This window comes from Erinaceus europaeus, chromosome 1 (assembly GCF_950295315.1).
Source record: "Erinaceus europaeus chromosome 1, mEriEur2.1, whole genome shotgun sequence".
NCBI lineage: Eukaryota > Metazoa > Chordata > Mammalia > Eulipotyphla > Erinaceidae > Erinaceus > Erinaceus europaeus.
In genome coordinates this window covers 45137365-45162516 of record NC_080162.1, presented here as the reverse complement: position 1 = coordinate 45162516, position 25152 = coordinate 45137365, and the positions used below count along the sequence as shown (strand labels likewise).

Below are 25152 nucleotides of genomic sequence, written 5' to 3'. Positions count from 1 at the left end.
TGTATTTCTAACGAGCTCCCAGGTGATGCCATTGCGGCCCCTGCTGTACAGTTCATGCTTTTAGATTCAGAATTAATTGACCTGGTCTGGGACCTGAGATTGGCAGGTCCCCCCCCCCCCCTTCCTGGGCGATTCCTATGTTCAGCCAGGGTTGATAAGCACGGCCTCCAATCGAGGTTCTCAGCTATAGCTGAATACTTAAATTTAAACGAGGCCAGAGAGGCTGGTTAGGAATGTAGGTTCTAAAGTTCAGTGTTCAGGCGAAGGCAGAGGCCAGGAATCTGTATTGATTATACTACCTAGGTCCCATGACTCTGGCGCCCCAGGTCTGAGACCACACAAGAGCAGTTTCCTGGTGGGGCCAACAGTGCGCGGGCCCCGCCCAGCAGGTGACTGAGGCGTGGTCCTTGGGGGTGGGGTGGGTGAACTAATTGGTGTTCGTGCTCAGACTGGCTAGGACCTCCGTGAGACCCGGGATCAGTGGGGAGGGAGGCAGGGAAGCCCTCCTTTGCACCAGGTGAACAACATCCTTCTGGGAGCTAGAGAACCACCTACATCTCCCAGATGTTTACTTTCTTCGAATTGGGGAGTTATTTAAGGCAGGGCCGTGCTGCAAGCTTGCCCCAACCTGAGAATCACGTGGGGGGCCCTTGTTGAGAGAAAAAAAAAAAAAACACGTTCCTTCGAAAGCTTAAAGGTGAAGCCTGGGAATCTGTATTTTGGGCAGCTCAGCCGCGGATGACTTTGTGCTGGCGACTGGGGTTTCCCAACATTTTGTGCCCCCTTCCTCGAGTTTACTCTGGGCCAACCCTTGGGGACTACCAGTGAAAAACACACTTCTGTTTCTCAGAAAATCAAGATTTTTTTTTTTTTTTACCTGTTGATTTCCAAGTTGTGGGCTTTTATTAGGGATGTTCGTGTAGTGTCAAGTCAAGTCACAGAGGTTAAAATCTCTCAGGCTTAAGAAGCCGAGTAAAGGGCGCGCAGTGGCTTAAGTGCAGGTGGCGCAAAGCGCAAGGACCAACTTAAGGATACCGGTTCGAGCCCCCGGCTCCCCACCTGCAGGGGAGTTGGCTACACAGGCTGTGAAACAGGTCTGCAGGTGTCTATCTTTTTCTCCCCCTCTCTGTCTTTCCCCTCCTCTCTTTATTTCTCTATCCTACCCAGCAGCGACATCAGTAACAACAATAATAACTACAACAATAAAACAAGGGCAACAAAAGGGAATAAATAAATAAACATTAAAAAAAAAGCCGAGTAAAACTAAACTTCTTTCAGGTCTGCGGGTAGCTCTACACATACCTGTAAAGCCATGATGAGATACTGTATCTTTTTTTATTATGTCTCCTTTTGGATCATCTCTCTCTGAAAGATAGCGTCTAAATTGGGGTTAGTGGTTGTTTCTGGGGCAATAGAGGCAGGAAGTGACATCAGGTAGAGGCAGGGAGTGACATCAGGTATCTTTTATATTGCTTGAGTGGTGTGCCTGGGTTTGTATTTGCTATGTCTAAATATTTCTCCACCTCGGGTGCACACAACTGGACTAATTAACTATTCCTTAGCATATGGCACATTTTCATTACTGGTTCATTATTTCTGGACTTTTGCTCATCTATGGTTGGTTATTTGCCACCTGGTTTGTTGTGCTAGATAAAAATTTTAGGGAATTCACCACCCCAGACTAGAAGATTAAGCACAATCTACACCTCTCTTTGTCTTCCTCCCACCTTCCCCCGTTTAATGTTAATATCTAACATCCTAAATTCTGGAGACTTCATGTTTCTTTTTAGGAAGTCTTTATGGACCTATGTGTATTTTTTTAAATACAGTTTTAGTTACTAAAGCACTCCTTCATAAAGGGTATGTAATCTTCCAGAAATTACTTCTCCCCACACTAATAGTATTAATGCCTTCTATATTGGTGTCACTGTTATTTGTCAGTTTTGACTGACATATACAACTCCACATGTGGAAATACCAAGTTTATTCATATGCTTTCCTGTTGATGGGTGTTTGGGTTGTATCCATGCCATGGTCATATGAATAGCATAGATAAGACCTATGATCATTTTACTTTTTTTTTTTTAACTGATCATCATTTTAAAAGAGTCAGTGTGTGTGTGTGTGTGTGTGTGTGTGTGTGTGTGTGTGTGTGTGTGTGATTGGGGTTGGTGACTGTTTAAGAGTTAATGATAGGGCTGGGGAGCCAATCTAACAGTTCTGCAAAAAGACTTTCATGCCAAGGCTCTGTGGTCCCAGGTTCAATCCCCAGTACTACTAAGGGCCATAGCTGACCAGTTCTCTGGTATCTCTCTCTGTTTCTCTCTGTGTCTCTTTCTCATTAAAATGAAATAAATAAAATATGTTTTAAAAAGAGTTAATGACAAAGTGATGACATTGATTTACCACCCCCCCTTCTCCTGCATCTCAAAAAGTTCCATGAAGTCACCTCTATTCTCCCATTAGGAATCATCAAATTTCTGCTAAATCAGTACACACTATTTGACCATATTCCCATTTGTATTTTCCCTGCCTGTATTACTTTAACAAAAAATTTCTGAAAATAATAGTTTTCCACAGATATGTTATAAATGATTAAGTCTGTTTTGTTATTCAAAAGTATTATTTTAATATTTTGAAACTGGTAGATTTTCCACAAAATGTTCAGAGAAGCTTTTATGCAATGTTCAAAGAAAAATTTTCTCTATAAATACTTGCCACCTTGGTATGTAGAACTAAGGTCAGCCAAGGCCCTGTGGGCCTCATGAGAAACTATTACTATTACCTTAAAGAATGCTGATTACTTAGTTTTAGGGTCATCTTGGAAAAATAACCTTTTTTTTTTCTTATCAGAGAAACCTATCTTAAGGCAGGTGAAACATCTAGAAGTAGGGTATTGTTATATGAAGTCAATCCTTGTCATTAATCAATGACAATTAGTCAATCCTTGTCTCTTCTTTCTCTGAAGTCCCAGAACCTATATCCTATTTCTTAATTCAGGATATAAAGTCTCTGTACCATTTTCCCTAGAATTTATGCTCCTGTAAATTCTCTGTATTCATGTAATTCTTTTTTCTTCCTATTAATCTGTCTGATGTTAGTAAGTTTCCTTGTCCAGCCCAAGAAGAACCCAGAAGGGTGGGGGAATTTTGTGCTCCACATAATACATCCATTCAGTTATAGCTCTAAATAAAGTCCATGGACATATTTGGTTTTAATGACTTGATATAGATTTCTAACTCAGTTTTTAAAAATTCAGTTTGTAGATGTTCATTTGCTTTGATGATTAACCAGGACTTTTGCAAATTTAACCAAGGAGTGTATATTACAAAACACACATATATGTAATTTTTTATCCTAATTTTTAAATTATCTTTATTGATTGGTTAGAGACAGCCAGAAAGCAAGAGGGAAGGGGGAGATAGGGAGGGAAAGAGACAGAGAGATACCTGCAGCACTGCTTCACCACTTGCAAAGATTTCCCCCTGCAGAACCTGGCTCCTTGAGCATTGTAATAGGTGCACTCAACCAGGTGTGCCACCACCCAGCCCCATATGTAATTTTTTAACTTTATTTTAATGAGAGCACTGCTCAGTTCTGTCTTGTGAGGTGCTGGGGTTTGAATTTGGGGCCATGGAGCCTCAGGTGTGAAAGTCTTTTGCATGCTACCTCCTTGCCTCATAATTCTATCTAAGAAAGGTTTAATGAATTTCAAACCTATGCAAGCTCTTTATTTACTTAAATGAATTAGAAATTTGTTTAGAATTTTAAAAAATGGGGGCTGGTAAAGTGTGTGCACTTGGTAAAGTACACACGTTACCATGTATAAGAACCCAGGTTCAAGCCCCTAGTTCCCACTTGCAGTGGAAAAGCTTCATAAGCAGTAAAGCAGGGCTGCAGATGATTCTCTTTCTCTTTCCATCTCTTTCTGTTTATCAAAGAAAAGATGGGAAAAAAGGCCACTGAGATCAAAAAGGCCATCATGCAGGCACTGAACCCTAGGGTCACATGGGGTGTGGGGAGGGGGAAAATGGAATTAAACAAATGAGAATTTGCTTTATTAATTTGATAATTTTGTTGTCAAATTTAGAGGCAGGAAAGTTTTATTTTATTTTATTTTTTAATTTTTATTTTCTTATTTTTCCCCTTTTGTTGCCCTTGTTGTTTATCATCGTCGTTATTATTATTGGTGTTGTTATTGCTGTTGTTGTTGGATAGGACAAAGAGAAATCAAGAGAAGGGGAAGACAGAGAGGGGGAGAGAAAGACAGACACCTGCAGATAGAGGGGGAGACAAAGACAGACTCCTGCAGACACCTGCAGACCTGCTGAGAAAGACAGACACCTGCAGCTCTAACCGGGATCCTGATGCCCTTCCATGACGCTTCCAACACGTGCACTTAACGTGCTGTGCCACTGCCCAACTCCCAGGCAGAAAAGATTTTTAGGTGAAAACTTTTCATTGTTTTCAGCAACAGCACTACTTAGCAAGGGTATTATGGTCAAATATACATTTCAAAATGCTATCTCTTTAGATGCCTCTTGAAAACTATTTACTTGTTCTTTAATGACCACCTGTGTCCTAATTGTTAAAAAGGTTAATGAGAAAGTGGTAGAACTACAGTATCATTCTACCAAGGATCCAACTCAATACCTCATGCTGGAGGGTATAATACTTTATCCATTGCAACAACTTCTGTCCACTATCTAATTTTTAAAAGTGTCTGTTAGGTTGTGACAAAAAAAAAAAAAGTCAACAAGTTTTCAATCTTGTCACTTTCAGAAAAGAAAAATGGAAAACAACTGTAATTTTAATAACCTAAATATTTTGCTAAGAGGTAAACAGCACACCTTTGAATTACACAAAAGTCATTCTTCACCTCTGTATGAAACACTGGGAAAATTCTAGATGTAGTTAAGAGCACAGGCTGACTTAGAATTCTAACTGTTTTAACTGTGATCTTGACAAAGCTGCACTGGGCTCCAGTTTTCTCACCAGTGAGATGGTGTTGCTAAATACAGCTACCGTGAATGGATTTATATATGCAAAGTACACAGAGCAACGTCGAGTACGGGGGCAGTCCTAAGTATTCACAATTATGACTTATAATAATAGGGTCATCATTATAGTTATCTATAATAATAGCTAACACACCTAGAGTCAGTTGTTCCAAGGAGGTAGGCACAGATAGACATGGAAATAAATTGGAAGCAAACAAGTACATGTTGGCATCACTCAGTCCCTATGAGATGCAGATTTACCCTGCTTTCAGATGAGTTTCAATACATAATTTAACATTACTCATTTAATACACCCAAGTAATGGTTTTATTTTCTAAAAAAAAAATAGATCAAAAGTAAATTACAGTTGTCTCTCTGATTATCCTGGCTCTCCCATGGGTACAAGTACTTGGCTTGGGACATGTTCTGAGCTACCTCACTTGATTCCTATCATTACCACTACTACTCTTCATTATGGACATAGCTATGAATAGCTGTGAATGTGAGTGAATGTGTGTCCCAATTGTGGTAGACAGGGGGCAGGAGCAAATCTTACTTCTTCACTTGCTAGGAGTTCACTCATTTGTTTATCTAATAACAATTTTAATTGATTTTTAAATTTATGTGTGGGAAAGACCAAAGCACTGCTCCACTATTTATGAAATTCTATTTATGGCTGTCTTCCTTGCCATGCAGTACTAGGGGTTGAACCCAGGGCTTCACACGTACAAGGTATACACTATGCTGTTGAGTCATAAGTTTGTTTCCCTTTCTTCCTTCTCTCCTTTCTATCTTTCTTTTCCTCTTTCTTTCTTTCTTTCTTTCTTTCTTTCTTTCTTTCTTTCTTTCTTTCTTTCCTTAAACCATTCCCTAGCTTCCTTTGCTAGGTATTAGACTGAGAATCAGAGAAAAGATGAAGTCCAGTAGGGAAGTTAGAGAAGAAACAAAGGAATGAATGAAAGCATGGGTCATTTTCAGTAGTGATAGATACCACAATCAAGACATGATGTGTGGTGTGATGAAGAGGGCCTGGTTTAATACAAGAAGCTTTAAAGCTAAAAAGTGCAAATTGGGGGCCGGGCAGTGACACACCCAGAAGAACACACAGACACAGGAATCCAGGTTCAAGCCCCTTGCCCCCACCTATAAGAGGAAAGCTTCACAAATAATGAGGGAGGGCTGCAGGTATTTCTCCTCTAACCCCTTCTCTATCTCCCCCTCCCTCCTCAGTTTCTTTCTGTCCTATCAAATAAATTAGTTAATTAAAACAAATAAGTAAAATAAAAGAAAACACAGATATAAAAGGCAGCCTTGGGAGAAACCTAGGAAAGGAAACAATAGCATAGTGTCTAGGATCAACTTTGGTGTATTTGAAGCAAAGTTGGGAGACTCAGCAACTAGCTGATTCTTGAAAAAAGAAAAATTTGAGGGATGGACAGTGGTGTATCTGGTTGAGTGTGCATGTTACCCTGTGCAAGGACCCATGTTCAAGCCTCCAGTCCAGTCCCCACCTGCTAGGGGAAAGCTTCATGAGTTGTGAAGTAGTGCCACAGGTGTCTCTTTCTCTCTCCCTATCTCACCTTTTCCTTTCAATTTATTCCTCTATCAAATAAAACAGAGAAAGAGTAACAAAAAATTCAAACAAGAAAAGAAAAAATTGGTTTGTTATTATTTTTTAAAGTACAAGCTCCAGCCCAGGAGATTGCTTACCCAGTAGAGTGCACACTTCAGTATTTAAAAAAAAAATTTATATGTATTTATTCCCTTTTGTTGCCCTTGTTTTATTGTTGTAGTTAATATTGTTGTTATTGGTGTCATTGTTGGATAGGACAGAGAGAAATCGAGAGAGGAGGGGAAGACAGAGAGGGGAGAGAAAGATAAGACACCGGCAGACCTGCTTCACTGCTTGTGAAGTGACTCCCCTGCAGGTGGGGAGCCTGGGGCTCGAACTGGAATCCTTATGCGGGTCCTTGCACTTTGCATCACGTGTGCTCAACCCACTGCGCTACCACCAGACTCTGCACACTTCGCTATTCTTAAGGAACCAGGTTTGAGCCCCTAGCCACCACAGGGGAGCACTTACATGGGAAGCTTCATGAGCAGTAAAGCAGTGCTGTGTTGTCTCTTTTTTTTTAGCCCCGTCTTCTATTTCTCTCTCCCTCTATCTAAAATAATATGAAGAATAATGATTCTACCTAGAGTGGAAGAATTGTGCATGCAGGTGATCACCTTGGTGGCAAATACGCAAATAAAAGTCCAAGCCCATCTCTGATTAAAACTTTCCAGTTAAAATAAGTTGAAATCTGCCGTGGACCACCACAGTGGATGGACAGCAGGAGAGTCAGGGGTCTCGGAAAGTGACCTCCTGGTGGGTCAGGAGTCGGCGCAAGGGAGAACAGATAGACACCACACTCTATTGGAGGGTGAATCTGGACTCATTTTAATAGTGAAACTGCATTAGCTGTTATACTTTTTCAGTTTACATTCAGGTTGCCTAAACAACTAGCTCATAAGGAAGTAGCAATAAGCATCACAGTCTTGTGGCTTTGGCAGGCTACATGTTACTCCCCTATTACTGTAAAGAATGGTACAATACTTAATATCGCCCTGTTCTCAGGGGAGGTCATACTCAGAATTATTTTTGACTTTTGCTGAGGGCTCTTTCTATCATTAATCTTCTATGGGGGGCATACGGATCTTTGCCTAGTCATGGGCCACTGCTCATCTAGATCTGGTAAAGTTTAACTATTAATCTTTCTTTGTTTCGATACATCAACTTGTACCTGGGAGGCCTCAGTCTCTGCATTCTTTCTTTGAGGGGCAGGTCATAACACGACTTCTTTTGTCTGTCTATGTTGACCCACCTTCCCCACTTTCATAATGTAACTTTCAAATATGCCCCTGTGTAAGGGAGAGGGGGTGCTTCTGACTCTCCATTCCCACCAGGCACTGCCAAAGTGTTATTAATCAATTGTGACAGTATAATTATTTGTAACAATAATGGGGGGGAGAATGTGTCATCCCATTCTCATCCTTTCTGCCCAGCTTCCTTGAAGTCTGAATGCAGGTCCAGAGGAGATGACCCTGTCAGGCTCTCTGGCATTTTTGATGGGGCGCCGCAGAAATCTCATTTCTATCTGCCTCAGTAGAAAAGATCAAATATACACGCTGGATAAAAAGTGAGCATATGCTATGTTCCAGTGATTCCTGACACCACACACCTTACCCCTTTTTTAAAACTTATGTGTGCAAGTTACTAGGGATCATTTTAAAAATGCAGACACTACTTTAGCATGTGCACAACCCAGGTTCAAGTCCTCCTCAAGTCCAGTGCTGTGATGTCTTTTTTTTTTTTTTTTCTCTCTCCCTCTCTTTGTTTCTATCTGAAGAAGTTGGCCCACAGCACTGAAGCCTCAGCAATGATAACAAAAAAACAAAACAAGCAAAAATACAGACTCTGATTCCCAGATTTCTCATAATTTAACAGGGACACAAATCACTTAGAAATCTTGTTAAGAAGCAGATTCTGGGGCCAAGGAGTTGACTCAGTGGGTAGAGCAAATGCTTTACTATATGTGAGGCCCAGGGTCCCATACCTGGCACAAAATAGGAGCATCATGAATAGTACTAGGGGAACTTCATGGATAGTAGAACAGTGGTTTGTGTCTCTCCCTCTCTCCTACCTTTTTCTCTCTCACTTAAAAAATGCAGAACAAGAAAATCACTTTGGGCATTGGATGAACACATGATTCTCAATTCATCTCCTGTTACTACTTAAAAGAAAAAAAATCAGATTCTGATTTCAGTGCTTCTCAACCATTAATGTGTAGAATAGGATCTTGTTAAATGTAGTTTCTGGGCAATGAATGTATAAGACCTGTTCAGACTCACCAACCTATGTGAAACTAATATTTAAATAACCATGCATTTCCTCTCCCCTTTTTTTAAAACCTATCAGATCAATAAAAATTTGAACATCAATAACATCTACTGCTAATAAGAGTGTAGGCAATTTGGTCTTCTAATGCATTGCTAGTGGGAGGGTGAATTTGTAGAGCCATTGTGGAGGGCTAGTTGGCAAAAAAAGCTATAATTAAATGCATTTGATAATGACCTATCAATTCTGGTTTCCATTTATTCTCCTCCAGTGAAACCTCTGCATGTGTGAAGAAGGGTGCATATATCCAAGTATGTTTGTGGCAACATCATTGTTCTAAACAGAAAAACTGAGAAGTAACCCAAATGCCCAGCAATAGGGGAATGATTAGATTATCTGAGGTTTAGTGATACCATGGAATATCAGTCAGCAAACAGAAATGATTGGGCAGATTTATCTATACAAGAATGGACAGAACTCCAGGTATACTTGACTGAAGAAAAAAAGCAAGTCCCACACAGCTACAGAGCCCAATACATAAGTCAAATCCAGTAATATTAGTTTTGGGTTCAACAAAGTAGGGGTAGAGGACAGTGCCCTTTAAAGTGTTCTTTAAAAAATAGGGGGTGTCCAAACAACACCTTTAGCCCACCTGCATGCTAGCTGTCAGTGCAGGCAAAAATTAGTAAAGTCATGGGCCCCTTGGAATATACTTAAAATAGACTTCTTTGTTCCTTCCAACATGAAGACCCAAATCTTATTTTCTATACTCTTACCGTTAGGTTCCTCATTATTAAACTATTTGTTCTGCTTTATAGCTTAATGATTTTCAGCCACCAAGTGGCAGATGCTACCATGATGCCAACCTGACTTCCCTGGGCAGATGATCCCACCAATGTGTTGTGAAGTCTCACCTTTCCAGAGCTCTGCCCAACTAGAGAAATACAGAAACAGGCTGGGGGTATGGATCTACCTGTCAATGCCCATGTCCAGCAGAAAAGCAATTATAGAAGCCAGACTTTCCACTTTCTGCACCTCATAAAGAATTTTGGTCCACATTACAGAAGGATAAAGAATAGGAAAGCTTCCAATGGAGGGGAAGGGATACAGAACTCTGGCGTTGGGAATTGTGTGGAATTGTACCACTCTTTTCCTACGATCTTGTCGATCATCATTAAGCCAATAAAAAAGGGGGGAATGTATCCACATATTACACTATAGGCAAAGCATAATTAAAGTTAATAGTTAAATTGTGGTAGTGGCATATAATGAAATAAATTCTGTAGAATTACCCTTCCCCAAAATGTCCATGATATCTGGAGCAGGCTTTTTTCACCTTGGCAACTGGAGCTAAGGTCTGCAGAGCTCCTGTGGGCCTGAGGAGAAACTGTTATCAAAAACTTAAAGAATGCTGATTACCCAGACTCAAGGACAGCTCCAGAAGTAACCTCCTCCCCCCAAGAAAAGGCAGGGCAAACATCTAGAGGCAAGGTTTTTTCTTATGAAGTCATCTCCTCCTTGTTATGTGAGACTCTTCTCTCCTCTTTCCTTGAAGCCCCAGGTCCCATCCCATTCCTCAGCTCAGGATATAAATCCCTATTTTTTGTTTGTTTGTTTATTTAGAACTTATAGCCATGCCAGGGAGATAGCTTGACTCCACACGTTAAATCACAGGATTTCTATGCCTGAGATGCCAGAAGTCCTAGGTTCAATCCCCAGCACTATAAGCCACAGCTGAGCACTGGTATCTCTCTCTTCTCTCTCTTCTAAAAATAAAATAAACACAGAATGTTTAGTCATGCAAAGTTTCTGTCTGTATATAATTAAATTTGATCTGCTTCTGTTAATCTGTCTGATGCTATATTTGCTTACTTGTGCCAGAGGAGAACCCAGAGAGGTTCTATACTGACAACATACATATCTCCCTCACCCTAACCTCCCCCCCCCCCACACATCCACACTTGGAAAATGCAGAAGAGACCAGGGAACTGGTAACACAAACTGTTCCTGGAAATAGAACAGGAATATTTGTAATATAGCGTATCTGACATCTTGCTAAACACCTTTCTAAATATTTTAAATCTTTATATATTTTGCCTCCAAGGCTATTGCTGAGGCTCATCGCCTGCACTATGAATCCACTGCTCCTGTGAGCTTTTTTTTTTTTCTTTTGATTTTTTTGGATAGGACAGAGAGAAACTGAGAGAGGAGGGGAAGACAGAGAAGGAGAATGAAAGATAAACACCTGCAGACCTGCTTTACCACTTGCAAAGTGACTCCCCTGCAGATGGGGAGCCAGGGACTCAAACTGGGATCCTTGCGTGGGTCCTTGCGCTTCATACTATGTGCACTTAACCCGGTGCGCTACCAAATGGCCCTCATGTCTAATTTTTTTAATCACAAAAGTTAGAACTCGTATAAAAATGTGTAAAACATATGCAATTAAATTCAACAAACACCCATACAGCTATGATATAGCATGTCTGTAGTACTAAAGAAGCCCTTTACATAGTCTATCCATTAGCTTGTCCTCTGCCTCCTCCTAGTAGTCTCCTTGGACCCACCCTCTTTCCTTTCCTTCTTTCTTCTTTCCCTCCCTCCTTTTTTTATTCCTTCCTTCCTTCCTTCTTTCCCTCCTTCCTTCCTTTCTTTTTTGATAGATACAGAGAGAAATAGAGAGGAAGAAAAAGGAAAAGAGAGGAGAGAATGAGAGACGCCTGCAGAACTACACTGCTCATGAAGTATCATCCCCCTGCTATAGGTGGAAACCATGGACTTGAACCCAGGTCTTGGAGCATGGTGATCATGTTAGTTTTGTTTAATGGATATGTTGCTTTGTTTTGCCACTGTTGCACCATATGAATAATTTTATTTTGTAGAGATATACTTATTTTATGGGATAATGTTAGGTTAGTGCACCACTCTGGCAGAATGCAGTACCAGGGATCAAACTTGAGATCTTCGTGCATGCAAATTCCACACCCTACCCACTGTGTGGCCACTGTAATTTTCCTTTACTTGCTTCTTTAAGTTTATGAGATTCAACATGTTGCTGCAGGCAGCTACAGTTCATTCATTTTCACTCTCCCATAACTTCCATTGTGTGAATATACCATACTTTATCTATAGCTTCACCGCCAACGGGTGGTTTCCAATTTGGTAATTACAAGCAATGCAGTTAAGAACATGTGTGAGGTTTCTACACCCAGAATCTATGCTTAACCAGATCCCAGGTTGTTCTGTGCATTACAGCTTGAGGAGCGTTGAAGTTACTGATAGAATCTGTTTCGTTACAAGTTTTGTATCCATGTTAAACTCTGAGACACTCTAGACTAAAAACCAGCGTTTTAATAAGATCCCAGGTGATTCTTCCGCCCAGCAAGTTAGAGAAGGGCAGTGCAGCTGGTTCACAGCTTATGCTCACATTCAACTTTCCTAAGAAACAACAAACTAGTTTCCAGTGTGACTACATCATTTTACATTGCCATCAGTATGCAAACCTTTTAAGCTTAAGACCAAAGCAACAAAAACAGCAACCAGCTGAAAGATCAGTAGGGCATTTGAAAATAGAAATAACTATCACACAAAGGCCACTGTTCAGCCCTCTATTTGTGGATACTTTTTTTAGAGGAAGTTTCTTCCATCTCTTTCATTTCTGATCCTACACCCCAGTTCTTCTCTTCAAGAATCAGAATCTGCAATGAATAAGTGAAATGATTGCAGGGAGGAAAAAGCAGGGAACACTGTAGACTGGGGAAGAAGAGGGGCTTTATTTATAGATAAAATACCCTTCAATTCATCCGTTGGCTCCTACAAGGCTGAAAGTTCTGAAAACAGTGAAGGAATATTTTACACAAATGAGCCCAGACATCAGTGGACTGAGCACAGAATTTGCATGCAGGAGGTCTGAGAGTGCTCTGGTCTCCCTCTTTCTTGTTAGATAAATAAATAAATAAATAAATAAGTAAATATGTAAATAAGAGAAGGCTACACACAGCAGCACATACTCTTGTTGGTGTTCCTCCCACACTACCTCACTCCTGTTATGTTCGTTTCTGCTTCATTACTTGGTGTCAGGTCATACTGTAAACACGACCACCCCTCCTACCCACCACCCCAAATATCCTCTCTCTGATCTGTGAGTGGTGCATGTCCCAGTTGCATAAGGACTGGGGAAGCAGCATTTGACAGTCCATCCTGATATTGCCTTTCAACTTTGCTGTATGTTTAAAATCTTTTACATAAATTATTGGGACTTTTATGTATGAATGTAAGGAATGAACCCAGAACCTTGTGTTCAGAGTTGCCTCCCTGGTTCAATTTTTATTCTGACTACCTTTGTTTGTTTTTTTTTAGAGAGAATATTGTCTCTTCAAAAAATTATTATTATTTTATTTATTTATTTGACAGGACAGAGAGAAATTGAGAGGCAAGGGGAGACAGACAGGGGGGAGAGAAAGAAACACACCTGGAGCACTGCTTCACCAATAGTGAAGTTTCCCTTCTGCAGGAAGGGACTGGGGGCTTGAACCCAGATCTTTGTACATGGTAATGTCTGCACTCAACCAAGTGTGCCACTGTCCAGCCCCTTATTGTGGATACCTTTTTAGAGAAAAAGATGCCAGATCACTGTTCATCATCCATGGAGGTCTCTTTGTGTGTCCTTGGTACTTCCATGTGGTGTGAGGTATTAAACGCAGGTCCTGACATGTGGCGATGCATGTGCTCCATCTACTGAGTCACCGTTTAGATTTCATACATTTTTATTCCATTTAATCTGATATTTATTGATTTACTCATCTCAGCACCAAAGTCACCTTGTACATGTAATCCCTCTGTTATCAGGGTGATATTTATTTATTTGTTTCTTTTTAAAATTCAGACAGAGAGGGAGAGAGAGAGAGAGAGAAAAGACACAAAGAGTGAGTGAGGGAGAGAGTACAAGAGAATGATGGAGCACTGCTCCAGCACCCACGGAGCTTCTTCCAGATGCCATGTTGCTCCCAGAGTCCAGTGCATGCAAAACTGTGAGCCTTACAAGATGAGCTATTGCCCAGCCTGTAGATACTTTAACTGGAAAGGGCTGTCCTCTGTGATGAAATCAAAGGCCCTGAATCTCTGGCTGGCAGAAGAAAGGAAGGAAGGAAGGAAAGTCCCAGTGATGTGGGAGGGGCATCCTCTGCAGAGAGACTCCAAGGCTGGCAAAGTTAGAATGAAACATTCCAAGGTGCTTTGCTAGACTAGCACAAAGGTTGAGTCTAAAGTAGTGATTCTGTGTTGCTATGGCCCCCAATTCTGCCCAATTGGAGTCTTCAGTATTTGGTAGGTGACAGTGGGTCCAATCCTAGCTTCTCTCTTTAAGCAAGTAACATCAGAGCTAACTGATCACAATGAAAAGACACTGACTCTGGCCAATCAAAACAGAACAGATGTTTCTTGGCAGCAAAGGAGGAAGCTGAAAACATGAATAGGAGGAGTGAGAGCTGGGAGTAGGTGATGGATTGAAAGTGAGGTGGGTCATAACTGGCTCAACTGGTAGAGGGCATTGGGCTTGGAGGCAGTTCCGTTCATCCCCAGCACTGTGTATGCTCTGACTTCATTCTTTTTCTGTCTCAGATGAAACTCCCTCTCTCATATGTCGTCAAAATAAATGAAAGGAAAAGAAAAGAAAGTAAGGTGGATTAATTAGGACTAATCAAGACCGAGGAACATGCTGGAACTATCTGGGATGCTGCAGGGGGGAACATTTCTGGTCCTGACACTGGAAGCCACTGAACTGGACTCCAGTGTCGTCAGAAACCCCTACGCAGCCCTCACACACTGTTTAAACTTCTGCCGAAATGGTGCTATTGTGGCTTTTCATCCCTCCTTATTGTGGCTTATTCTACTTGCTTGGTCTTGGGAGTGACACTTGACTGACCAAACTTAGGTCAAATGCTTGTCTTCTGGCATCAAGGAGATAAAGAGAGTTGTGATGCTCATCAACCTGATTTTTCTTAGATTCAATTAATGAGGAGAGAGAGAAGAGAGGAGAGAGAAGAGAGGAGAGAGGAGAAAGAGAGAGAGAGAAGAGAGGAGAGAGAGAGGGAAGAGGATAGGGGAGGGGAGGGGAGGAAGAGAGGAGAGAGGAGAGAAGAGAGGAGAGAGGAGGAGAGAGAGGAGAGAGGAGAGAGAGAGAGGTGAGAGAGGAGAGAGGAGGAGAGGGGAGAGAGGAGAGAGGAGAGAGAGAGGTGAGAGAGGAGAGAGGAGGAGAGGGGAGAGGAGAGAGAGGTGAGAGAGGAGAGAGGAGGAGAGGGGAGAGGAGAGAGAGAAGAGAGGTGAGAGAGAGGAGAGAGAGAGGAGAGAGGTGAGAGAGGAGAGAAAGAGAGGAAAGAGGTGAGAGAGAGGAGGGAGAGAGAGAGGAGAGAGGAGAGAGAGAGGAGAGAGAGAGAGGAGAGAGAAAGGAGAGAGAAAGGAGAGAGAGGAGAGAGAAAGGAGAGAGAGGAGAGAGAAAGGAGAGAGAGAGAGAGGAGAGAGAGAGGAGAGGAGAGAGAGAGAGGAGAAAGGTGAGAGGAGAGAGAGGAGAGAGGTGAGAGGAGAGAGAGGAGAGGTGAGAGAGGAGGGAGAGGAGAGAGGTGAGAGGAGAGAGAGAGGAGAGGTGAGAGAGGAGAGAGAGAGAGAGAGAGAGAGAGAGAGAGAGAGAGAGAGGAGAGAGAGGAGAAAGAGAAGAGAGAGAAGAGAGGAGAGAGCATACCAAACCACCATAACAGACTATCTGGCTGCTAGGGCTGAAACCCAGGACCTTATGCATGCAAATCCTATACTATATTATTTGAATGGCCTCTCCAGCTCTGGATGTTAACTAATTTGTACAAAAGAGGTGGTGTGTGTGTGGGGGGGAGGTGGTGAGGACACGACCTTCCACCTAGGTGAATACAACAGCTGGTGGCCTCTGCACAGGAAGCAGTGGATCAGCCCTAAGAGGACGAAGGGGAGCTACTGATGGCTGAAAAAACACACATTCACACTGAGAAAGCAGATGATTAGTGCTGTTACTATACGGGCCATATTAACTAAGTGCCTACGGTGTACCAGGTACTTAACATGTAATATTTTATCCACATCTTCTTTATAACTCTCTAAGGTAGGTCTTATTATTTCAGGTCTATGGAAGGAGAGAGGTCAGTTTACTGGGGTGGGTCATATATCTGGGATGTAGAACTAGGATTTGAACACAGTTTGCTCAGACTCTTTGCTACTAAGCGCTAGCCTCTGCTGCCAATTATATCCTTCATGGGCTTGCTGGACAACCCAAGCTTGAAAAGCCTTTCACTAATGGTACTTGCTCCTTTAGTTAAAGATAATTTGGGTGTGTCTATGTTATCATCACTGGACCATGCTGAAAGACTGATGGTTTGCTAACTTATAAGAAGTTTTAGTACTTAAAAACTAGGTTTTCATTAAGTTTTTCATATAGAAAGTTTTGAAGTTGACCTGAACTCTGTTTCTCTGCTTATCTTTCTGAAGACACATGGTAATGTAATTTTATCTCAGAAAGCCTGCACTACAAATTCACTGCTCTCGGCGGCCATTTTTTTCCTTCTAATTTTTGTTAGATAGTACAGAGAGAAACTGAGAGGACGGGGAGATAAAAAGAGGGGGAGAAGACATGTAGAACTGCTTTACCACTAGTGAATCGAACCCCCTGCAGGTGGGGAGTGAGGGCTCATACCTGGTTCCATGTGCTTAGTAAATTATGTTGGCTTAGCTGGTTGCACCACTGCCTGGACCCCTGAAATCTTTTTTAGGAAGGTATAAGTCTCTTCTAAGTGGAGGCATCTCCAGTACTTCATTTCTTTCCTGTATCTTCTCCTGGAAGACACTAAAACTCAGCTGGGAAAATACTGTTTTAAGCAGAAGAGGCCCATCTAGACAAAGACTAACGGGGCCTGAGCAGGTAGGGTGGAGAGTTCCATAGGCAGGCTTCTTTTTGCTCTTTCTCACAAAAGAAAACTGGTCAGAAACCCTCAGGTAAGAAATAATTTCATGTAGGAAAACATGTTTTCCTTTACTCAGATAAATATCAAATACTGAAAGGTGGCAATTCAGCATGTGGAGAATCTCACCAATAGTCTTTTTTTCTTTTCTTTCTTTCTTTCTTCTTCTTCTTCTTCTTCTTCTTCTTCTTCTTCTTCTTCTTCTTCTTCTTCTTCTTCTTCTTCTTCTTCTTCTTCTTCTTCTTCTTCTTCTTCTTCTTCTTCTTCTTCTTCTTCTTCTTCTTCTTCTTCTTCTTCGCCTGCAGGGTTATCACTGGGGCTTGGTGCCTGCACTATGAATCCACTGCTCCTGCAGCCATTTTTATTTATTTATTTATTTTGGATAGGACGGAGAGAAACTGAGAGAGGAGAGGTAGATAGAGAGGAAGAGAGAAAGATAAGACACCTGCAGACTCAAACCAGCATCCTTGTGTGAGTCTTTGTGCTAAGTACAGTGTGCGCTTAATTGGGTGCAACTGCCTGGCCCTCTCACCAAGAATCTTTCATGTATGCCATTTTCTGTTGTGTAACACACAACAAATAGTATTTTTCTTGTAAAAGTTACTGGTGGGATGTGAAATGCTAATTGGTGCCTTGCTCTGTTGCACTGTTAGAGAAAACATGGTAGTCATTATTTTCCAGTGCTTGGCTTGACCTTCCGTCTATAATGGCATACTGAAAGATGATTTACATTAGCTTTTCCAGCATACTTAGTGCCACAATTAGTAGTCCCACCAGCAGACCATACGATAAGCAAGACGTGGTACAGATACTCAATGAAATACTACTCAGCTATGAAAAAGAATAAAACTTCCTCATATGTAACATTTTTGGGCCTAGAGTATATTTTGAAAAATTAAATAGATAATACAGAGAAAGATAAACACTGGATGATTTTACCATATGTGAGGGAGAGAGGAAAACAGAACCAATGAACAAACAAAACAGAATAGAAACAAATTCTCAGACTATAAAAGTAAGATAGTTTTTCATCAGAAAGGAAGCGGGAAGGTGGAATGGGGAAATTAGGTTAAATGGATAAATTGTAGGGTGGAAACTAGTCCTTGTAGCTCTATGAATCCTCTTTAAGTTTCATACACAAGGCCAGAAGGACTCTGCCATGGAATGTACGATATTATAACACTTTATTGTTCCTAGAACATTCATCTGACAGACCCCCTTTTCCTTGTAATTTCACCTGTCATTTTTTAAAATATACTTTAAAATTTTATTTATTGGATAGAGACACAGAGAAAATGAGGGGGAAAAGAAATACAGAGAGAGACAGGGAGAGACCTGCAGCACTACTTCACCACTTGTGAAGCTTCTCTCACTGCAGATGGAGACTAGGGGCTTGAACCCAGGTCCTTGCACACTGTAATATGTACCGCTACCTAGCCCATTATTTTTTTCTTTCTTGGTGAGTCTATTCAGTGTTTTATCTACTTTATTTAACTTTTCAGAGAACCAGCCTTCGGTTTCACTTATCTTTTTTAATTTAATATTTTTTATATTTATTTATTTATTCCCTTTTGTTACCCTTGTTTTTTATTGTTGTAGTTAATATTGTTGTGGTTATTGATGTTGTCATTGTTGGATAGGACAGAGAGAAATGGAGAGAGGAGGGGAAGACTGAGAGGGGGAAAGACAGACACCTGCAGACCTGCATCACCGCCTGTGAAATGACTCCCCTGCAGGTGGGGAGCCGGGGACCCGAACCGGGATCCTTACGCTGATCCTTGCGCTTTGTGCCACCTGTGCTTAACCTGCTGAGCTACAGCCCGACTTCCTCATTTATCTTTTTAACCATCTTTTGGCTTTTCATTTCATTAATAGCTGCTCTAATTTCGACTATTTTCTTCCTCCTGCAGATTTCTGGGTCTCTTTGTTGCAGCTCTTCTTGTGTCAGTTGTGATGTTCGCTCATTTGGGATCTTTCTCTCTCTCTCTCACTTTCATTAATGTGGGCCTATTTTGCTATGAACTTCACTCTTAGGATTGTTCTCACCATGTCCCACAAGGTCTGGTAGCTTTTTTTTTTTTTAAATTTCTTGATGACTCAGGTGTTACTCAGAAGTATGTTGCTTAGTCTCCACATTCTGGGTTTTATGTTTGTTTGTTGTTGATTTTTAACCTCATGCTGTCATGGTCCATAGAGATACTCTTCATAATGTCAATATTTACAAATTTGCTAAGGCTTTCTTTATGTCTCAGTATGCGGTCAATCCTTATGAATGGTCCATGTGCACTTGAGAAGAATGTGCATTAACTTCTTTTTGCGATGGAGTGTTCTGCATAAATCTCTTAGGTCCATCTCTTCTATTGCTTCATGTAAGGCCACCGTCTCCTGGTTGAGTTTTTTAACACAGTGATCTGGTACAGATGCAAGTAGTTGATGTCTCCCTTGAGGTAAATAGGTACTTGTTTTTTATATCTGAGTGTGCCCATGTTGTGCGTATGTATATATCATGGTTATGTCTTCTTTTGGGATTGATTTTTTTTTTGGCCATTTTGTAATGTCCATATCTGGTTTTTATTATCTTCTTTGTCTGAAAGCCTATTTTATTTTATAGCAGAATAGCTGTTTCTGTCCTCCCCACTCCCCACATTATTGGTTTGGAATATTTTGCTCCAGCCTACCACTTTGAGTTTCTGTACATATTTTCTTTGAATGTATATTTCCTAAAGACATATTATATGGATTTTTTTGGTAACTCATTTAGCTACTTTGTGTGTGTGTGTTTTTCCGGCTTCATCACTTGTGAAGTGACCCCCCCCTGCAGGTGGGGAGCCGGGGGCTCAAACCGGGATCCTTATGCCAGTCCTTGCGCTTTGCGCCACATGCACTTAACCCACTGCGCTACCACCCGACCCCCACTTTGCGTGTTTTTATAGGTGAATTCAGACAATTCACACACAGAGTGATTACTAATAATGTAGCTTATTTACAGCCATGCTGATTAGGTTTTGAAATGGTTTTATATTTTTGTTGATTCTCCATTGCTTCTATCTGTCACCTCATGTGAATATGTTTCTTTGATAATTCTCTCACCGGTTTCAATTGCAGAATCCCTTTTATTTTCTAATGACTGATACCTGGTTCCACTTTTACTTATTATTTTTTAAAATTTCTTTATTGGGAGTTAATGGTTTACAGTCAACAGTAAAATACAATAGTCTATACATGCATAACATTTCCAAACCCCACTAGGTCCTTCTCTGCCATCATGTTCCAGGACCTGAACCCTCCTGCCCCCAACCCCAGAGTCTCTTACTTTGGTTCACTACAAAGTAGTACATGTGTATAAACTAATCTTTCTTGGACCATGTATTCTCTGGTTTGGGGACGTATGGGGGGCCCTCTTTCCTTCTCTAGGACGTCAGAATGAAGTTTGAGGCATCAAATGGAATTAGACAAGTAATCCAAATAAAATGAGAAATACTCCCTTGCTCTGTTTGCTACCCAGCAACTGTGGGAAGGAGGAGTGAATGGATGGTGAACCTGGACTCAAATGCCATTAGGTCAGTGACCAGTACAGTGGTCCTGGGAAAATCCTATGAACACCATCTCTTGACTATGTTTGCTCTTTCATTACAAGTGCAGGAAAAGTTCAATAAAAGATAATTTTAAGGATGAAGGGTTGTTTTAAGCACACGTTCATGGTTTATCCAGGTTATATCCACTCAACCCATCATTCATGCCTGACATTAAAAAACCCTGTCTTAAAAAGCCCCAAAGGATTGAATCCAGTTCCTTAGACCCTTAGACAATCTCAACCTCTGATCTAAAGAAGAACAGTATCATAGCAGAGAAAGAAAAGAGAAAAGGAAAAAAAAAGAAAAGAAAAAAAAAAGGAAGAGAGAAAGAAGAGCTATTATGGCTTTTATTCCAGATTCTCACTTGAAATCTTTCACAATATCCAATTTTGGCTAATGAATCAAAGAGAAATTCCAGTTGTAAGCATTCAGTCTTTATTCTTATTATTTTTTAATTTTAGTTATATTTTTTGGATAGAGATAGCCAAAAATCAAGAGGGAAGGGGGATATAGGGAGGGAGAGAGACAGAGAGACTCTTGCAACACTGCTTCACCACTTGCAATGCTTTCCCTCTGCAGGTGGGGACCAGGGGCTTGAACCTGGGTCCTTGCCCATTGTAACATGCACGTGTGCTCAACCAGGTGTGCCACCACCTGGTCCCCAGTCTTTATTGTTGAGAAATTCCTCTGACAGCAATATAAAAAAGGTTAAATAAGAAAGTAGTACGGGGGGAGTCGGGCTGTAGCGCAGCGGGTTAAGCGCAGGTGGCGCAAAGCACAAGGACCGGCATAAGGATCCCAGTTCGAACCCCGGGTCCCTACCTGCAGGGGAGTTGCTTCACAGGCGGTGAAGCAGGTCTGCAGGTGTCTATCTTTCTCTCCTCCTCTCTGTCTTCCCCTCCTCTCTCCATTTCTCTCTGTCCTATCCAACAATGACGACAACAACAATAATAACTACAACAATAAAACAACAAGGGCAACAAAAGGGAATAAATAAATAAAATAAAACATTTAAAAAAAGAAAGTAGTACGGCTATTATGTTAATTCAAATAAGTCAGATGGAGAAAGATAAACGCTGTATGATTTTAGTCATTTATAGTAGCAAAAAAAAAGGTAACCTTCTAGACTGTAAGCTCAAATTAGTAGCTACCAGAATGAAAGGGAGAAAAGAAGGGTGTAAAGGGGTTAACTGTATGGTGAAGGGTAGATTCAGATTATTAGTAAACTTAATGTAGTATATAAATTCATTGTGTATATACCTTAAACTGATGCAATGGCAGGGTGTAGTGTCACTCCAAAAACAAAAAACAGAAGTAGCTAGGATCCATATGGTGTTCACAACCCAGGATACAACCCTTGAATTCTTATCTCCCCAAGAAAGCTCACTAAAACTAGATGCCAGCAGGCTTGTACTGGCTCCCTTGTATCCAGCACAACAGACTAATGCTTAACACAAAACAGAAGCATATCTGTATGAGAAACTCACAGCAAAGATATGAGTTCCTCATTCCAAAACTTGGAAATCCAAAACTATAGTGACAGTCATCCAAGAAGGAACAAAATAAACATGACATTCAAAAGTGGTGGTGGTGGTGGGGGGGGGTCAGCCCTGTGGGCACACCAAGAAGGCCTGTCCTGTCCTGTTTAGTATTCCATGGAGATTTATAGGTGGGTCAGAGAAAGGAGAAGCAAAACCTTGCAGGCAAGCTTTCATTTGAAAAGCTGGATGAAGGTCATGACTAACAAAAATATGCAAACATGCAGGGGACTTGTTTGCTGGCTCTAGGCTTAAGCCTGCCTCTTACAACTAATAGCTATGTGACCTTGGGCATGTCTCCTACTTTCCCCAAGACTCTGGATCTTCACTTTGTAATTTTCATATTGTCTGGCTTGGAAAAATCTTGCAAGGAGTTAGACTTCAAATACGGCATTTCAGGGTCCCCACCCAAAAGTACTGTAAAGGAATTAGTTGTGGCTGTGGGCATGTTGGGCATGCTTTCCAGGTGAGTCTGGTGCCAGACAAGTTGGGAAGGATCCTTCTCTGTACAATGTGGTTGATCACTGGATTTCCCTAATGCACTGTAAGGATCATCATTATTATTTTTAATAAGTACTTGTTTTTCTTTATGTTTCTTACAATTTGTTCATAAATGAGAGAGAGGGAGAGGCAGAGACAGAGACAGAAACAGAAACAGACATGGAGAGAAAAAGAGAGAATCTGAGCACTGCTCTAGCACATGTGGTGCTAGGGATCAAATTCAGGACGGTCTGCAAGCAAATCCTACACTCTTTTTAAAAATTTTTTTTAAATTTTTAAACTTAAAAATTTATTTATTTATTCCCTTTTGTTGCCCTTGTTGTTTTATTGTTGTAGTTATTATTGTTGTCATTGTTGTTGGATAGAACAGAGAGAAATGGAGAGAGGAGGGGAAAACAGAGAGGGGAAGAGAAAGATAGACATATGCAGACCTGCTTCACTGCCTGTGAAGCGACTCCCCCTGCAGGTGGGAAGCCGGGGCTCCAACCGGTATCTTTATGCCAGTCCTTGCACTTTGTGCCATGTTCACTTAACCCGCTGCATTACAGCCCAACTCCCAAGTCCTACACTCTTAACACTCCTTTATCTCCCCAGCCAAAGCAGGGAGGGTTAAATGAGATGATTATGTATAAGATTTAGCACAGAGCTGGCATATTGAGCCAATCACTGTTAGTTTACACCATTAGGAATCACTATTGCTATTTATTAAAAAATGTTTATGATGCACTTACTGTGTGTAGAGTCCAGGGCAAGCAATGGCTATCAAACTATTTCCCACCACCTGCCTATGTATGGTTTTGTGAGCTAAGAATGGTTTTTCCAATTTTTTTTAAATGGTGGGTGGGGAAGGAGGAGAAAAATATTTTGTCACATGTGAAAATTACATGAAGTTGAGGCCTCAATGTTCATAAATAAAGTTTTATTGGGATGCAGCCATACCTACTCCTTTATTGTGGTGCCCCATCAAGAACGCTAAGGAGCCTGACAGTGTCATCTCCTCTGGACATACATTTAGACTTCAAGGAAGCTGGGCAGGAAGGACGAGAATGGGACGACGCATTCTCCCCCCGTTATTGTTACAAATAATTATACTGTCACAATTAATTAATAGTGCTTTGGCAGTACCTGGTGGGAATGGAGAGTCAGAAGTACCCCCTCTCCCTTACACAGGGGCATATTTGAAAGTTACATTATGAAAGTGGGGAAGGTGGGTCAACATAGACAGACAAAAGAAGTCATGTTATGACCTGCCCCTCAAAGAAAGAATGCAGAGATTAAGGCCTCCCTGGTGCAAGTTGACATATCGAAACAAAGAAAGATTAATAGTTAAACTTTACCAGATCTAGATGAGCAGTGGCCCACGACTAGGCAAAGATCCGTATGCCCCCCATAGAAGATTAATGATAGAAAGAGCCCTCCGCAAAAGTCAAAAACAATTCTGAGTATGACCTCCCCTGAGAACAGGGCGATATTAAGTATTGTACCATTCTTTACAGTAAAAAGGGGAGTAACATGTAGCCAGCCAAAGCCACAAGACTGTGATGCTTATTGCTACTTCCTTATGAGCTAGATGTTTATGTAACCTGAATGTAACCTGAAAAAGTATAAAAGCTAATGCAGTTTCACTATTAAAATGAGTCCAGATTCACCCTCCATATGAGTGTGGTGTTTTCTGTTCTCCCTTGCGCCGACTCCTGACCCACCGGGGCGGTCACCTTCCGAGACCCCTGACTCTCCTGCTGCTCATCCGCTGTGGTGGTCCGCTGCACTTTATATAGTGGCCAGGGCTACTTTCATTGCTACAATAACAGAGTTGAAGAGTTGTGTCAGAGGCCTTGTGGCCTACAGACCTGGAAATATCTATATACTACCCATCTTTCCCACAGAAACTTAGCTAAATCCTGCTCCAGAGACTGGATTCTTTATTTTTTATTTTTTTATTTTTTTTTATTAGATACAGAGAAACTGAGAGGGGAGTGGAGGATAGAGAGGGAGAGAGACAGAGAGACCTGCAGCCCTGTTTCACCACTTGTGAAGCTTTCCACCTGCAGGTGGGGACCAGGGGCTTGAACCCAGTTCCTTGTGCACTATAATGTGTGTGCTTAATCAGGTGAGCCACTGCCTGGCCCCCAGAGACTGGATTCTTAATTGGGATTCTTGTACATTGGAAATAAACAATGACTTTTCAAGCGGTTTATGAACATGACTAAGGAAATTAATTCCCAGTTCAAAATTGGTGTGTAGCTTTTCCTAAAACCAATCATTGAAGAACACACCTACCTTGGCCAGTCCACAATGAATCAGTGCATAGAGCCATAAGCTGTTAGAAATTATGTTATCACTGTTAAGGAAGAAAGTGCTGAATGACAGAGAAAAATCCCAGGTGGGCTGGTGTGTGTGTGTGTGTGTGTGTGTGTGTTTGGTGGTGGGCGGGAGCTGTTCAGTTCTTTGCTTTTAACCAACTCAATTATTTATGGTGGGTAATTATGCAGTTTGGGGAGGCATACAATTCAGGATGTGGTAAAATAATTGAGAGGCTTTATTAAGGCAGTAATACTATTTTGGGCACTGGCACATACTTTACTATGGGCATGGCCCAGGTTTAAGCTCTGGTACCACATGGGAGTACCACTCTCTCTCTGGAACAGAAAGAATGAAAAAGTTGGCTTTGGAGCTATGGTATTG

General features: G+C 41.3%; 1 protein-coding gene across 1 annotated transcript in view; it reads right to left on the bottom strand.

Moving 5' to 3' along the window:
• The window catches only part of ZFP64 (ZFP64 zinc finger protein), a 119574-nt gene that overhangs the window by 26396 nt on the left and 68026 nt on the right, over positions 1–25152 (bottom strand). The gene's annotated exons all lie outside the window — the stretch shown is intronic.